The sequence below is a fragment of the Tachyglossus aculeatus genome, chromosome 4, assembly GCF_015852505.1.
Source record: "Tachyglossus aculeatus isolate mTacAcu1 chromosome 4, mTacAcu1.pri, whole genome shotgun sequence".
Lineage (NCBI taxonomy): Eukaryota > Metazoa > Chordata > Mammalia > Monotremata > Tachyglossidae > Tachyglossus > Tachyglossus aculeatus.
In genome coordinates, this window is record NC_052069.1 from 98,865,156 (window position 1) to 98,881,904 (window position 16,749).

Genomic DNA, 16,749 nt, shown 5'->3' on the forward strand with positions numbered 1-16,749 from the left:
AGCAAAGATGCATCAGCATAGGCTTGCGAAAGTATTGCAATACAATTTTTAAAATTATCTTTGCTCCAGTGCTTCTGCTGTCCAACAGACAGATCTATTTGCTGACTATTGATTGCAGAGAGACCAAAGAGTCACAGCTAAGCAAGGTTTGGTTTATGGATGGCTGCTTTAGAAGTAGGACTATCTCTTATTGAGGCTAAGTAAAATGGGGAGTTAAAATCATTGTACCTTCTCAATATTAAAAAAAGGCTAAGGATCATGCATATTTCTTCAAATGCAAAGCATATTTCTTCTTTCTGCAATATCTACACTAATTTCTCACAGACACAAACACATGAACACACACACATAGTTCATTAAATAAAAGCAGTGAGGCCTAGAGAAAAAAAAAGTTTGGTATTTTTGTGTGCTCAGCTATTCGGATTAGAGTGTGACTGTCAGTAATAATAATAATAATAATAATATGTTATTTATTAAGTGCTTACTGTGTGCCAGACTCTGTATTAAATGCTGGGGTAGATACAGTGTAATCAGATTGAACGCAGTCCTTGACCTAAATGGGGCTCACAGTCTTAAGCCCCATTTTATAGATGACGTAGCTGAGGCACAGAGAATTAAGTGATTTACCCAGGGTCATACAGAAGACAAGTGGCAGGGTCAGGATTAGAACCCAGGTGCTTCTGACCCAGATCTATCTACTAGACCTTGCTGCTTCTCAGTCCTCAGAAAAGTCTGAGAGAAACTGATTTCTTGGTCTATTTTGGGAGAGCTAACAAAGGAAAGACCTTTTTAACCTTTCTCTCATATGCTCATCCCTGAAACCTGAGAATTATTAGTGCCCTTATGCTAAACCCAGTCAATTTACATAGTAGAAGGCCACCGTACTGTTTCAAAGAGATGAAAGCGAGAAAGTTTCAGCCCCAAATCTGCCTGGAGCATATTTATTGTGGCCTCCCATAATTCCAAGGGAAAGAAAATACCTCAAATAATTCAAACAAATCAGCCCAGGCTATACTGCCAACACCTGAAAAAGAGTACTCTTAGAAATGAATTTGTCATACCCATTAATTCTTACAGTCCTTAAATACATAGTTGCTCAATTGCTTGGAAGCATGAAAAATGTTGGTGAAAACTCAGTGGCAGGCAAAGATATTTGGGAATTGGAAGAAATGCCTAAAAGTTGCAGTGGACCTCTACTAGGAACATTTCACAGTAAAGAGATCTTGAGAGGGACAGAAAATACTTTTTTTTTGCAATGAGGAAGAGTATTTGCCTTGTCCCTTCTGCAAATCCACATTGATCCCAGATTTAACATGAATTCCATCTCCAGAGATTTCCAATCAGAGCGCTGATTTTTTTTTCATTTGGAATTAAGTTCTTAATTGTTCTGAATGATGTTTTTCACAAGACTGTGGAAAAATTGGCAAAAGCTAGAATTAGTACCCACAATAACCAATTTCAGTATGGCGTTAAATAATGAATTAAGAACAAAAACTTGAGATTGATTTACAATGCAAGTCAATTATACACACAGAGTAATGATTCACAGTTTTCTTTGGCGGCTCCACACACAAAACACCCCACGTCGAAATACTATTTTAAATCTTGTGAAAAACATTCTGGTCAAAAGGATTAGTTTTGAAGGACAACAAAGAAAATTCAAAAAGACCACTGGCACAAATGACTGGATGTGGAGTTGCTATGAGACACATGCTAAATATAAATGTCCATTTTAAAAAATGTCTCTAATAGTGAGAGGCTATTCAAGGGAGCCATTTAGTTGAAAATACCACCAGTGTTGTCTCATCTTATACTCCTTGCAATGGGGCTCAGTCTGGAAAGGCTTCTTGGAGGAGATGTACCTTCATAAGGTTTTGAAGCGGGGGAGAGTAATTGTCTGTCGGATTTGAGGAGAGAAGGCGTTCCAGGCCAGAAGCAGGATGTGACCTAGGAGTTGGCAGTGAGGGAGGCGAGATCGAGGCACAGTGAGAAGTTTAGTACTAGAGTACTAAACAGTACGTTAGTACTAATAGTACTAAACAGGTTACAAGTAAAGCAAAGATGAAAAACTAAGAGCAGATGAGACAGAACTGGGAGTCAGGAAGTCTCATGTCCTCCATTCCCCCATCTTACCTCCTTCCCTTCCCCACAGCACCTGTATATATGTATATATGTTTGTACATATTTATTACTCTATTTATTTATTTTACTTGTACATATCTATTCTATTTATTTTATTTTGTTAATATGTTTGGTTTCGTTCTCTGTCTCCCCCTTCTAGACTGTGAGCCCACTGTTGGGTAGGGACCGTCTCTATATGTTGCCAACTTGTACTTCCCAAGCGCTTAGTACAGTGCTCTGCACACAGTAAGCGCTCAATTAATACGATTGATTGATTGATAGAGTAGCGAAGTGTGCCGGCTGGGTTAAAGAAGGAGAGAAGTGAGGTGAGGCAGAAGGGTACAAAGTGATGTATGCTTTAAAGTCCACGGTGAGGTGATTTGCACTTACTATGTGCAAAAGCTCTAAGCATTGCGGTAGATACAAGTTAATCAGGGTGGGTACGGTCCCTGTGCCACATGGAGCTCACAGTCTAAATTGGAGAGAGGTGGATTTAATCCTTTTACAGATGAAGAAACTGAGACACAGAGGAATGACTTACCCAAGATCCCACAGCAAGCAGTTGCCAGAGCTGGGATTAGAGCCCACACCCTCTGACTCTCAAGCCCTTGTTCTTTCTGCTAGGACAAAAGGAAAGCTAATCTGCGTTAAGAACTAAGCCTTCCACCTGGAACACAGCCAATCACAGGCAACAGTTGGGAAAGAAGGCAGAGAGGGCTAGTTAATTGAGGAAATAGTACCATGATAACTTTAAATGAGTTGGGACTAAGCCTCTGAGGGACCACATACAGAGAAGTCAAGTGTCTACCTGGGAATCCCACAGAAAGGCCCCAAACAGCAGGTTTGAGAAGCTGGAGTTCACTGAGAAGGCTGCATTCAGCAGAGTCACCTTCCCCAGAAAATTTTTGTTTTATTTTTACATTTTAATATTATTTATTAAGCACTTACAACATACCAGGCTTTATGCTAGTGCTGAGGGAGATAATAATTGCGGTATTTTTAAGCACTTACTATGTGCCAAGCATGGTTCTAAGCGTTGGGTATGAGCTAATCAGGTTGGACAAAGTCCCTGACCCATAGATGGAGAAGCAGTGTGGACTTGTGGATAGAGCACAAGTCTGGGAGTCAGAAGGATCTGTGTTCTAATCCCAGCTCTGCCACTGGGCTGCTGTGTGACCTTGGGCAAGTCGCTGAACTTCTCTGTTCTTTAGTGACCTCATCTGTAAAATGGGGATTAAGATTGTGAGCCCCATGCAGGACAGGGACTGCATCCAACCTGACAACTTTGTATCTGCCCTAGAGCTTAGTACAGTGCCTAATAATAATAATAATAATAATAATAATGGCATTTATTAAGCACTTACTATGTGCAAAGCACTGTTCTAAGCACTGGGGAGGTTACAGCATGATCAGGTTGTCCCACAGGGGGCTCAGAGTCTTCATCCCCATTTTCCAGATGGGGTAACTGAGGCCCAGAGAAGTTAAGTGACTTGCCCAAAGTCACACAGCTGACAATTGGCAGAGCCGGGATTTGAAACCATGACCTCTGACTCCAAAACCCAGGCTCTTTCCACTGAGCCACGCTGCTTCTCAAAACGCATTTCGCCCGAACAGGGACTTGAACCCTGGACCCTCAGATTAAAAGTCTGATGCTCTACCGACTGAGCTATCTGGGCTAGTACATAGTAAGTGTTTAACAAATACCATGAAGCAAACAATGAGGTAACTGAGTCCCAGAGAAGTGAAGTGACTTGTCCAGTGTCACATAGCAGACAGTTGCAGAGCCAGGATTGGAACCCAGGTGCTTCTGACCCCCAGGCTCGTGCTCTTTCCACTAGGCCACGTTGCTTCTCTACGACCTGTGGACACAGCCAACTAAGGAAGAGCTACTTCCTGGGAAGTGCATGAGTTTTGGCAGAGAGGCAACCCCTGGGTCACTGCATTCACTTGCGAGATGGTTTTGGAATCCAGACTTAATTTATAGCTGTGGCCTAATTAAAAATGCCACAGCTAAATTCATAATCCACTAAAAACAGGTTAAGATCTCTAGCCACATCTGTAGTCTGGGCTAAGTGGGGAGCATATGAAATTCATGAGTATTAGAAGGCATTTCATAGGTGGGCAGAACGGAGAACATGAGAGACTTCTCGGAGCGCAAGTAACCAGCCCTTGGGAAGCAGAACTGGCTGACAAGAATTCCCTTGTCATCAAGACGTACCTTGTCAAAATGAGAGGTGGTGGCAGGAAAACTAAGTCACCAATTATTGGCGCTGTTTCAGTGAGCCTTATAAAATCTACCTATTTATTGAAAGGAAAGTGATAAGTGTTTTAGAAGCCTGGGAATCCCTGAAGGAGCCCAAGCCCTGATAGGAACGCCCCCCCCCCCCCCCCCCCCCCCACCGAAAAAAGTCACAGTAATGCAGCAAGTGTTGAAGGCACCTTTTCTAGCCCCGTCTCCATTCGGATGAGTAGTGCATTCCTGAATAGGGTTGCTCGGACACCCAGGTTGCAATAGAACACCTCTGCTACCTCAACAGCAAATGATCACTACCTCAGCAGCTACTTGCCTAGAGATTCATTCACTCATTCATTCATTCAATTGTATTTATTGAGCGCTTACTGTGTGCAGAGCACTGTACTAAGCACTTGGGAAATACAAGTTGGCAACATATAGAGACGGTCCCTACCCAACAGTGGGCTCACAGTCTAGAAGGGGGAGACAGAGAACAAAACAAAACATATTAACAAAATAAAATAAATAGAATAAACATGTACAAATAAAATAGAGTAATAAATATGTACAAACATATATACATATATACAGGTGCTGTGGGGAGGGGAAGGAGGTAAGGTGGGGGAGATGGGGAGGGGGAGGAGGGGGAGAGGAAGGAGGGGGCTCAGTCTGGGAAGGCCTCCTGGAAGAGGTGAGCTCTCAGTAGGGCCTTGAAGGGAGGAAGAGAGCTAGCTTGGCGGATGTGGGGAGAGAGGGCATTCCAGGCCAGGGGGAGGACGTGGACCAGGGGTCGACGGTGGGACAGGCGAGAATGAGGCACGTTGAGGAGATTAGCAGCAGAGGAGTAGAGGGTGTGGGCTGGGCTGTAGAAGGAGAGAGGGAGGTGAGGTAGGAGGGGGCGAGGTGATGGAGAGCCTTGAAGCCGAGGGTGAGGAGTTTTTGCCTGATAGAGTAGGTTGATTGGTAGCCACTGGAGATTTTTGAGGAGGGGAGTAACATGCCCAGAGCATTTCTGGACAAAGACAATCCGGGCAGCGGTATGAAGTATGGATTGAAGTGGGGAGAGACAGGAGGATGGGAGATCAGAGAGGAGGCTGATACAGTAATCCAGACGGGATAGGATGAGAGCTTGAATGAGCAGGGTAGCAGTTTGGATGGAGAGGAAAGGGCAGATATTGGCAATGTTGTGGAGGTGAGACCAGCAGGATTTGGTGACGGCCTGGATGTGAGGGGTGAACGAGAGAGCGGAGTCGAGGATGACACCAAGGTTGCGGGCTTGTGAGACGGGAAGGATGGCAGTGCCGTCAACAGTGATGGGAAAGTCAGGGAGAGGGCAGGGTTTGGGAGGGAAGACAAGGAGTTCAGTCTTGCACATGTAGGAGTTCAGTCTTGGATGTGGAGATGTGGTTTGGGGTCCAGTAATGGCTGTCCCCCTGGCAATAGGGCTCTAGAGACCACTAAGTGATGATGGCTTGCACTGAATCATCCCCTTTCCATCTCTCACCCAGTTCCTCTGTGACCACAGGTTGTTGCTACAGGTATCATCTGTAGCTGTAGGGCAGTGTACTGCTATTGCCTAGGGCACACAGAGACAGACACTAACAGTAATAACTGTGGTATTTGTTAGTGCTTACTATGTGTCAGTCACTGTACTAAGTGCTGGAGTATGCACAAACTACTCAAATTGGACAAAGTCCCTGGCCCATATGGGGCTCACAGTCTTCATCTCCATTTTTCAGATGTAACTGAGGCCAGAGAAGCCAAGTGGCCTGTCCAAGGTCACACAGCAAAAAAGTAGAGGAGCAGGGATTAGAACCCAGGTCCTCTAACTCCCAAGCCTGTGCTCTCTCCACTTGGCCATGCTGTTTCTCACCATGTGTGTGGCATTTCACCACCCAGAAAAGCTTACTGTCCTCTGCAAACTTGGAGATTGCTTTCACAGACCCTCTTCCAGATCACTTACAGAGATGTTAAACAAAACCCATTTTAGCATTGATGCCTACTATTTACACTTTTTGTTCCTCATAACTTGCTGTTTATCACTAACCTAACCAATCTTTTGGCCAGTTTTCCATTCATGACAGAACAGTCCCTCTAATCCTATGGTCACTCAGCCTTTTCTAATAGCTTTTGTTGTGAAGGCTTATCAAAGGCCTTGGGCAGTCTAAACAGATCGATTCCTCTGGTTCCCCTCTACCCTCCTGCTTACTGACCCCTTCAGAAACCTCCAGCAGGTCAAGGTGGCATAATTTCCTCATACAGCAACCATGTTGTCTTTACCCAGTGAGTGATGTTGTTTCTAAGTGATCACTGATCCTAAACTTGATTATAGATTCTAATTGACCAGGACAGGAGTGAGATTCAGTGATCTGTGATTTACAGGCTGTGGCTCTAGCACCAGCTCGCTCAGTGCCCTAGTCTCATTCATTCATTCATTCAATCATATTTATTGAGCGCTTACAGTGTGCAGAGCACTGTACTAAGCACTTGGGAAGTACAAATTCATTCAATCATATTTATTGAGCACTTACTGTGTGCAGAGCACTGTACTAAGTGCTTGGGAAGTACAAGTCGGCAACACATAGAGATGGTCCCTACCCAACAGCAGGCTCACAGTCTAAAAGACAAATCTATTCCACACTGACCCCTCTCTCACATCCTCCTTCTGGGATAGAACTCCCTCCCCCTCCATATATGACAGGCCACTACTCACCCGACTTTCAAAGAACCTGTCGGTTTTACCTGCACTACATCGCCAAAATCTGCCCCTTCCTCTCCACCCAAACTGCTACCACATTAATGCAAGAACTTAACCTATCCCACTTTGATTATTGTATGAGCTTCCTTGCTGACCTCCTTGCCTCCTGTTTCTCCCCACTCCAGTCCGTAGTCCATTCTGCTGCCCAAATTATTTTCCTTCAAACACATTCAGACCATGTTTCTCCCCACCTCAAGAAACTCAAGTGGTTGCCCATCCACTTCCATATCAAACAAAAACTCCTCACCATTGGCTTTCAATCACTTGAACATCTCTCCCCCTCCTACCTCACCTTGCTACTCTCCTGCTACAACCCATCCCTCACACTTCATTCCTCTAATGCTAACCTTCTCACTGTACCTTAATCTCATCTATCTCGCTACCAAATTCTCACCCACATCCTACCTCTGGCCTGGAATGCCCTCCCTCAGATCAGACAGATAACTGCTCTCCTCCACTTCAAGGCCTTATTGAAGGCACATCTCCTCCAAGAAGACTTCTCTGACTGAACCTCCCTCTCCTCTTCTCCCAATCCCTTCTGCGCCACTCATACTTGCTCTGTCATTCACCCTCCCTCTCTCCCCCTCAGCACATATGTATATATCTGTAATTTATTTATGTATTTATGGGAGCAAAGGTTACTGAAGGTTGAGAGAGTGGTGCTCTGGCATATATGGAGGGGGAGGGAGTTCCTGGCTAGGGGGAGGATGTGGGAAAGGGGTTGGCAGTGGTATAGACAAGATCGGGACACAGTGAGTAAGATGACTCTAGAGGAGCAAAGTGTATGGGCTGGGCTGTATGAAGAGATTAGTGAGGTGAGGTAGGACAGAACAAGCTGATTGAGAGCTTTAATGCCAATGGTAAGGAGATTCTGTCTGACGGGGAGGTGGACAAACGACCATTGGAGGTACTTGAGAAGTGGGGAGATGTGAACTGAATGTTGTTAGTGATAAAGTTGTTGATAGAATCCAGGTCCTTCTGAGTCCTAGGCCCATGCCCTATCCACTAAGCCATGCTAATAGTAATAATAATAATGATAATAATGTTGGTATTTGTTAAGTGCTTACTATGTGCCAAGAATGTTCTCAGCACTGGGGTAGATACAAAGTAATCATGTTGTCCTATGTGGGGCTCACAGTCTTAATCCCCATTTTACAGATGAGGTAACTGAGGCACAGAGAAGTTAAGTGGCTTGCCCAAGGTCACACAGCAGGCAAGTGATAGAGCCAGGATTAGACTCCCAAGCCCATGCTCTTTCCACTAAGCCACATTGACACTAAGTTTCTAGCTGTCTGGATATAGGGTATATTGGCTAATGGTATTTTAAAACAAAATAGCCAAAGTCAGCCCCAAAATATATTTTATTTTTAAACTAATTATTCATTAAACAACAGGAAAAAGAAAAAGAAAGGCTGAAACGGTATTCATTGTAAACTACTAACAGTCACCACTGGATTAGACTTATTTTATTCCCAGATGAGGTTGCTGAGGATAAGTTGCTGCACAGAGAGATGTATGAAATAGATTTCATACTGAAAATTGACAGCTCTGAGTGGTTGGGTTCAAAATGGATTTGACAAGCTTCCTGTTTGAAATCAGGAAAAGAGAACTCATACTTAGGAACAGCAGCATGGCTTAGTAGATAGAGCATGGTCCTGGGAGTCAGAAGGACCTGGGTTCTAATTCCGGCTCTGCCACATGTCTGCTGTGTGACCTTAGGAAAGTCACAACTCCTCTGGAGCTCAGTTATTCATTCATTCATTCATTCAATTGTATTTATTGAACGCTTACTGTGTGCAGAGCACTGTACTAAGCACTTAGGAAGTATAAGTCGGCAACATATAGAAACAGTCCCTACCCAACAATGGGCTTGCAGTCTAGAAGGGGGAGACATGGAACAAACCAAAACATGTAGACAGGTGTCAAAATCGTCAAAACAAATAGAATGAAAGCTATACACACATATTATCTCACCTGTAAAATGGAGATTAAAAGTGTGAGTCAAATGTGGGACAGGGACCATGTCCAACCTGATTAACTGGTATCTACCCCAGCGCTTAGAACAGTGGTTGGTACATAGTAAGCACTTAACAAGTACCATTATTATTGTATATTGATTTGGGGCACCATAAAAGTGAGGGAGCTTAAAAGAAAAATGTGAAATGCAGAACCACATTACCCCCCTAAATATCTGAACAGTACTTCACATGTGATATAGGAAACAGTGCCCATTTCAGCATGAGGAATTGTAATTAAATATGTTTAAAATTTCCTGAATTTAAGGGCCATGAGAAATTGTGGATGTGCTAACAGAGAATTGCTTTCTCCAGAAACTTTCAAACTTGAGCTAGAGCAATCCTGACAATCATCACTGCCCTAGATCCCTAGAATAGAAGTGTAGCCTAGTAGAAAAAATGTGGTTTGGGAATCAGAGGACTTGGGTTCTAATCCCAGAACCTTCAGTTGCCTGCTGTGTGACCTTGGGCAATTCACAGCTTCACTGTGCCTCAGTTTCTTCATCTATAAAATGAGGATTCAATACCTCCCGCCTATTTAGACTGTGAACCCCTTGTGGGAAGGCAACTGTGTCTGAACTGATTATCTCATATCTACTCCAGGGCTTAGAAAAGTCCTTGACACATAGTAAGTGCTTAACAAATACCATAATTATTATTATTATTAAATCATTGTGGTCATCCACCAGTGAGTTTAAAGAGAGAATATTTTTTGGATTGTGTTTCCTACCATGTCAGTTTTCAGGAGAATATGTAGCGTGTAAACTCCTTACAGGCAAGAAACATGTCTTGTGCTTCTGTTGGAAATTCCCAGGTGCCTTGTATGGCATTACCCTCAGTGGACCCACAATAAAGGCCATTACTAACATTACTTATGAGCTCTTGTGTTCATTGCAGGAAGATATTTGTGTTTCCTTAGGTGGTGAACATGAAAGGGGTCATGGCAAATTTTACTAGTTGAATGAAATGTTTGCAGACCATATGTGTTTCCTAAACTATCTACAGGGCTGAGGTGGGCAATTACCTTTGTGAATGGTTTTGAAGCAACACTGCCTTGAAGTAGTGGAATATATTAAATGACTTTCCAGAACTCTTTTAGCCATTTGAAATTCAGGGAAGCACAGTATCAGATGATAAAGCAAAACAGCAGCACGTAAAATAGCCAGAGTTGACTCTTTTAGAGCAAAGGCTTTGGTAACATCAAGTGAAATCCATAAACAGTGTAAAACATTACAGACAACGAATCCTAAAGTTCAGCAAAGATCAATTGCTATATTCATCCAATTTGGAATAAGGTGGGATGCATATTGGCCTTTTTAGTCACTCCAACACCCAGGATTTTTTTATAGGATTTGTTATGGGCTTATTATAGTAATAATAATAGTATCTGTTAAGCATTAACTATGTGTCAAGCACTGTTCTAAGCACTGGAGTAGATACAAGGCAATCAAGTTGGACACAATCCCTGTCCTAAATGGGGCTCACAATCTTAATCCCCATTTTACAGATGAGGTAACTGAGGCACAGAAAAGTTAAATGAGTTGCCTAACGTCACACAGCAGAGAAGTGGCACTCGGCATTAGAAGCCAGGTCTTTCTGATTCACTGTCAGAAGTGTGATCTTTAAATCCAAAATATAGCTCTCATAAGATAGATAGAAAGAAGAGTATATTGGGTGGTATTTAGTACTCCAAGTTGATGTTACTGACAATGAGATTTTCTCCTTACAAATAGATGCCACTATCACTGTTTCCCGTTTCACCTCTTGGTCTTCCAAGCTTCCAGAAATCTCTGATAGCTGCACAGCACACTAATCGATTTGCTCATCATTTCCCAACAATTTCCTGCTATACCAGCCCACTGTACATATATGACATGATAAACTGAGACAATGTTCTTCACTGTACTGGAAAAATAGAAGAATGGTCAATAAGTAATCATCTAACACAAACAGAGATTTCTGGGATAGGAATGCCATTTCCATCAGAGTGAATCTAAGATTTTTTCCTCATTTAGCTATACTGCATAGGCAATTTATTTCTAACTTCTATTCATTGGGAAGTCGCTTCTCCACACTGAATGCATGTTTTCACTTTGTGTTTATTGTGTTCGAGACAAAAGAAAATAGGCACAGCTATTACATAGTGCTTGCAATAACAATCTTCTTCTAACATTTCTTTCAGCAAAGAAGGAACAAAATCCAAAGTCTGCCACTAGCAATTTTAAAAACTTCTTTGAAATCTTGCTTCTCTGATTAAAATGCACGTTTGCTGTCTTTGTATTAACTGGAATCCATCCAGTGCTACTTCATGATGTATCCTTCCTTCATTAGCTTGCGAGTGTCCCAGTTCCTAACCAGATCCTTCCAAACCTTCATTTTCTGAATGCTAGATCTACCCAGAAAAATAAACCAAAGAACCGAGGAAAGCTCTTCAAGGGACTTGAGCCCAGAGAAGATTTCAGCTGAAAATTTTGGATCTTTGATGTCAAAGGGCACGATCGACTGCTCTGCCCCTCTGTCAAAGCTACAACCCCCACTGTGCTATCTCCAGTTATCTCCCCACCCCTGAGCACAAGACAGGTGGGAGAGGGGGCTTTGGCAGCACCTAATTCTAGGTTACAGTAATATATTCAAGAAATAAAGCAAGAGTCAGATGTAGACCACAAATAGGGACATCACCACATTTCAAACCACTCTCTGGATGGGTCCAGCTTCCTCTGCAACTCCCGATGCACCTCGCTCCCTTATTTGCAGGACAGCAGGGCCTCTGGCATCTCTGCCTCAGCCAAGTGGCCAACCCCATCACCACGGTGAACCCGGAGGCACCAGTGGGCACAGAGCCATTTGCTACGGCTCCCTTTTAAAAAATAAATACTGGAGGGCAGGGTAGAAGACAGGCCAAGGGAGCTGAGTGGAACAGATGGAAGAGGGAAGAGGAAAATCGCTGTCAATAGTGGAGAGTGGGGAGAAAGCAGGGAGAGGGGAAGAAGGGGCGGAGAATGAATTAACTTACCTGAAGAATCAGAGATAGGGAAAGAGCGGTCAGGGAGGTATTTGACTTACCTGTAGAGGTTGGATGTAAAGTCCTGACAAGGGATTACAGATCATGGGTTATGCCAGCAGTTAGTACAGGACCTCTCTCTGAGTTGTATGCAGGGTTGAAATTAAAACTGGTTGTATGTCAGCATGGGGACTGAGACCTAGGCAATTTTAAATTTCTAGACTGTGAGCCCATTGTTGAGTAGGGACTATCTCTATATGTATACAGAGCTCTATATGTTGCTGATTTGTACTTCACAAAGCACTTAGTACAGTGTTCTGCACACAGTAAGTGCTCAATAAATACGTTTGAATGAATGAATGAATGTCTGACCTTTTTGATAATACTGAGAAGCAGCATGGCCTAGTGAAAAGAGCACAGGCTTAGGAGTCAGAGGACCTGGGTTCTAGTCCCGCTTCTGCCAGTTGCTTGCAGTGTAACCTTGGGTAAGTCACTTCACTTCTCTGGGCCTCAGTTGCCTCATCTGTAGGATGGGAATTTAGGCATCCTCCCTCCAACTTAGACTGTGAGACCCATGTGGGACAGGGACTATGTCCAAGCTGATAAGTTTATATGTAACTCATTGTTTAGAACAGTTCTTGACATATAGTAAACGCTTAACATTACCATTAAAAATAAAGAGAATGAGAGAGACTGGATGAGTATGTGTGGAGGTGTTGGGGCCTGACATTTCAAACCATAGTGATGGAAGAGATAAACTTGGGAATATACCATAGTAAAGAGTGAGAGGATTGTTATAAATAATAGACATAAATAATAAATGGATAAATATGTGAGTACTGAGAAGGTTGAGAGGATGACATCCCTGGGGAATTATCAGGGAGGGCTCCCTGAAAGAGATGACATTTTAGAAGCCCTTAAATGAAGGGAGAGACTTGGTTTGTCAAAGACGGATCAGTTGATCAAAGGTATTTTTTGAGGGCTTAGAGAAGCAGTTTGGCTCAGTGGAAAGAGAACGGGCTTTGGAGTCAGAGGTCATTTGTTCAAATCCCAGCTCTGCCAATTGTCAGCTGTGTGACTTTGGGCAAGTCACTTATTTCTCTGTGCCTCAGTTACCTCATCTGTAAAATGGGGATTAAGATTGTGAGCCCCACATGGGACAACCTGATCACCTTGTATCCCCCCAGTGCTTAGAACAGTGCTTTGCACATAATAAGCGCTTAACAAATACCATCATTATTATTATTACTGCATTCAGAGAACTGAACTAAGTGCTTGGCAGAGTACAGTGTAACAGAGTTGGTAGACATATTCCCTAACCACAATGAGTTTTCAATCCAGAGGGACCTTACATGAGGGGAGGGGAGAGGGTATTCCAGTCAACGAGAAAAGTATGAACAGTGAATTAAAGGTGGGAGAGTCAAGAGTGAGGAAGTAGGGCAAACATATTCTTTTCATCCTCTACTAACTTCTTCGAATTAGAACGTTCCCTACATGACTTCATAGGTCCTGTTTAGAAACTGAGCCAGAGCAAAAATGCTCCTAAAGGGAATTAAAAAAAACTTCAAAGGGAGAAAATAGATATCTGAAAAACTGTGATAAAGCATTCTCATTGGAATAGAAATGGTTTCTGAATAAAAAGTTTAAGAAAGTAAATTAAAATGCCAAGTATAATGGACACCCTTAGTGCTAAAAAATATCTCATTCATACTATAAAAGGAAAAGAGTTTGAGGCAGTTAAGTATTCATGAAACAAAAGAGCAAGGCTGAAAATCTTAGATCAAGTTCAGGACCAGCCATGAACTAATGATCTGGTGGTTTGTATGAATATTAAAACATTCAGGAAAAGAACAGCTCAAAATTTACATTCAGGAATGAATTCAATCCAAATTAATTTAAGAAATGGTTGAATGTCGAAAATTCTGACTAATTTTTTGTTTAAAATGGTTTTCTCTCTCTCTCTCTCTCTCTCTCTCTCTCTCTCTATATATATATATATATATATATACATGTATGTAAATATGTGTGTGTGTGTATTTAAGATGTTTCAGATCACCCATGGTTTGGGGCCCAGAATAAAGGCTATATATTCCAGGCCCTAATCCATGGGTGATCATAAATGGGAGATCCAATTGCCCTCCTATCTGATTCCTCCTGGAACTCTTTTCATCTCCTTGCAGTAAGTAGCATTACATCATCTCTTTCCCACTCCCAAATCTCCTTTTTTCCTCACATTAAATAGATGTGGGTTGATTGTTACGTCAGTCAGGCAATAATATGCATTGAGTACAGAAAGTTTCATAAAAAATTTAAAACAAAAAACCTACTTGTTAAGTCTTGACAACATTTCATTGACAATGTTGAAAATTAAACTTCAGTTGACAACAAAAACCAACAAAATATGGCAGGTTAAGGTTTTATTTTAATTATTTGATCCACTCAGCATGTTAATAATAATAATGATATGTTGATGAAATAACTACAATTAGTTGGGTCAGTCCTAAACTGGTGTCTTGTTTATCTCCCAATACAAGTTCTTTTTACCTGCCTTCCCAATACACCTTCTTGAGAATTTACTTACCAAGGAGTCTTTCAGCCTATAAATGCTTTTATCCTTGAATATCTTTGAAGTCAAAACTGTTCTATGCCCATTTTTAAATGAAAAAAACCTCCCTGAAGCCTCTTTGGAAAGAGAGGGAAGTGATTTCACAAATTTCCTTGAAAAGAGAGGTACCAAAGGGACTAGGACTAACTTGACATCCATTTATCAAAATTCCAAGAAAACATGAGATTAATCCAGCCATTAGCTGAATGCCACTTCTGAGCAAACAATAGAAAAAGATACATAGAGCTGCAGAGAAAAATCATCTGCTCTTCATGCTGGGAAATAACAAGAACTGGGGAAAAGATACCCATTTTCTAAATCTCTTTCTATTAAGTTTAGCTTATGGGTCCAATACAGGTACTGCTCTTCAAAAGGCTGAATCAGCCCTTCCATACTGGTTATGAGCCAAAGTGGCCATAACAATCTATGGAATAAAGGGAAAATATATTAAAGATTCCTTTTCATCTTTTAATTGGGAACTTCTTGCAGAGCATTTTGAAAAGTATTCAAGACCATTTCTTCTACCCCTCAAGAAAGGTTCACTTCCCCCATCATATTTGTGCCAGGTCTGGGGAAGCTGAGTTAAGTGGGGGTGGTGGAAGGAGGAAGAGAAGGAGGGTGGGAATGAGCAAGGTGGCTCCTGTCCTCCCCTTCAGGATGACCAGAAGAATAATGGGAACCTTTAGACTACAGGATCATCTCTGGACCATAAGCTTCTTATGTGCAAGGAATGTGGTCTATCAACTGTTGTAGTGTATGTACTCCCCCAAGCACTTAGTACAGTGCTTTATACACAGTAAGTGCTCAATAAATACCTCTGACTGATCTAAGGAGGCCACCAGGAAAGGCTGGGAACAAGACTCTAACTTGGGTGTGAGGAACTAGAGTCATGTTTTTTAATGAGCTTACATAACACATGACTGTAAACTCACTGTGGGCAGGGAACCTGTCTGCCAACTCTGTTATACTCTGCCAAGTTCTCTGTGCAGTACTCTGCACCAATAAGTGCTTAATAAATACCACTGATTGATTAAGATAATTCAGCCCATAGTCAAGAAGAGATTTGGTTAATGTCCAGTTAAATGGGCTACATTTCAGGCCTTCAAATTCATTCTTTCATCCATTCAATCATATTCACTGGGCACTTACTATGTATAGAGCACTATACTAAGCATGTGGGAAGTACAATTCAGCAACAAATAGAGACAAGCCCTAAGCAACAACTGCTCACAGTCTAGAAGGGAGGAGATGGTCAACAAAACAAAACAAAGCAGGTAAACAGGCATCAATAGCATCAATATAAATAAATAGAATTATGGATACATACACATCATTAATAAAATAAATAGAATAATAAAAATGCACATATATACACAAGTGTTGTGGGACGGGGAGGAGAGGAGAGCAGAGGGAAGGAGTTGGGGCGAGGGAGAAGGGGGAGGAGCAGAGGAAAAGGGGGCTTAGTCTGGGAAGGCCTCCTAGAGAAGGTGAGCTTTCAGTAGGGCTTTGAAGGGGGGAAGTGGGTTAGTTTGGCGGATGTGAGGAGGGAGGGCATTCCAGGCCAGAGGTAGGACATGGTCCAGGAATCGATGGCAGGACTGGTGAGAATGAGGCCAAGTGAGAAGGTTAGCTCCAGAGGAGTGGAGTGTGCAGGCTGGGCTGTAGAAGGAGAGAAGGGAGGTGAGGTAGGAGGGGGCAAGGTGATGGAGAGCTATGAAGTCAAAAGTGAGGAGTTTTTGCTTCATATGAAGCTTGATAGGCAACCACTGGAGATTTTTGAGAGGAGGGGTAACATGCCCAGAGCGTTTCTGTAGAAGGATAATTCAGGCAGCAGGGTGAATTATAGACTGAAGTGAGGAAAGACAAAAGGTTGAGAGATCAGAAAGGATGCTGTTGCAGTAATCCAGTCGGGATAGGATGAGTGATTGTACTAACTTGGTAGCGATTTGAATGGAGAGGAAAGGGCGTGTCTTGGTGGTGTTGTAAAGGTGAGAATGGCAGGTTTTGGTGATGGAT

At 42.5% G+C, this 16,749-nt stretch overlaps 1 non-coding gene across 1 annotated transcript; it reads right to left on the reverse strand.

Moving 5' to 3' along the window:
* Positions 1–3,724: 3,724 nt before the first annotated feature.
* Positions 3,725–3,797, reverse strand: TRNAK-UUU. Its single transcript has one exon. It is a non-coding gene; the product is annotated as a tRNA-Lys (tRNA).
* Between the last annotated feature and the right edge of the window lie 12,952 nt (positions 3,798–16,749).